Source organism: Arachis duranensis, chromosome 10, assembly GCF_000817695.3.
Source record: "Arachis duranensis cultivar V14167 chromosome 10, aradu.V14167.gnm2.J7QH, whole genome shotgun sequence".
Lineage (NCBI taxonomy): Eukaryota > Viridiplantae > Streptophyta > Magnoliopsida > Fabales > Fabaceae > Arachis > Arachis duranensis.
The window spans coordinates 53,031,238-53,032,421 of record NC_029781.3 but is presented as its reverse complement, the minus strand read 5'-3'; positions in this window follow the sequence as shown (position 1 = coordinate 53,032,421).

The following is a 1,184-nucleotide window of genomic DNA, read 5'->3' as shown; positions in this document are numbered from 1 at the left end:
TATGGGCTTACAGAAAAAGCTCAGATTTCTCTAGACCACTCAGCTGGTGGATCTATACATATGAGAAAAACAATTGAAGAAGCTCAAGAGCTTATTGATACAGTTGCCAGAAATCAGCATCTGTATCTGAACAGTGAATCTTCCGTGAAAGAAGAAGCTAAAACAGTAACTGCAGAACTCAGTCCGGTGGATCAGGCTAATGAATTTAATCAGCAATTGGACTTTCTAACTCAGCAGCTAGCCGAATTCAAGGAAATATTACAGAAAACAAGAATGGCTAACAGGAATATGGAAGTGCAATTAAAGCAGAAAGAAAAGCAACTGTCAAAACAAATAGCAGAAGAATGCCAAGCAGTTCAATTAAGAAGTGGGAAAACATTAAATACCTCACTTCAAAGCAGCAAGAAGACAGGAAATGAACAAATAGCTACTCAAAATCCCTCTGAGGACAAGCAGAGCCCAGAAAGGGATAAAGCTGGCGCTGAACGCCCAGACCATGCTCATTCCTGGCGTTCAACGCCAGAAACAAGCATGGATTCGGCGTTGAACGCCCAAAGGGAGCATGGTTCTGGCGTTCAGACGCCAGTGACAAATGAGGAGATGGCGTCTAACGCCACTCCAGCTTCCACCCCTGGCATCCAAATGCCAGTAGGGGATCAGTCACATACAAGTGCTGATGACAATCCTTCTAAAAAGGCATCCCAACCCACTTCTGTAGGTAATAAACCTGCAGCAACTAAGGTTGAGGAATACAAAGCCAAAATGCCTTATCCTCAAAAACTCCGCCAAGCGGAACAGGATAAGCAATTTGCCCGCTTAACTCTGCCAAGCGGAACAGGATAAGCAATTTGCCCGCTTTGCAGACTATCTCAGGACTCTTGAAATAAAGATCCCGTTTGCAGAAGCACTTGAGCAAATTCCATCTTATGCTAAGTTCATGAAAGAGATCTTAAATCATAAGAAGGATTGGAGGGAAACTGAAAAAGTTTACCTCACTGAAGAATGCAGTGCAGTCATTCTGAAAAGCTTACCTGAGAAGCTTAAAGATCCTGGGAGCTTTATGATACCATGCATATTAGAAGGTACTTGTACCAAGCAAGCTTTATGTGATCTTGGGGCAAGTATCAATCTGATACTTGCATCTACTATCAGAAAGCTTGGTTTGACTGAAGAAATCAAACCAA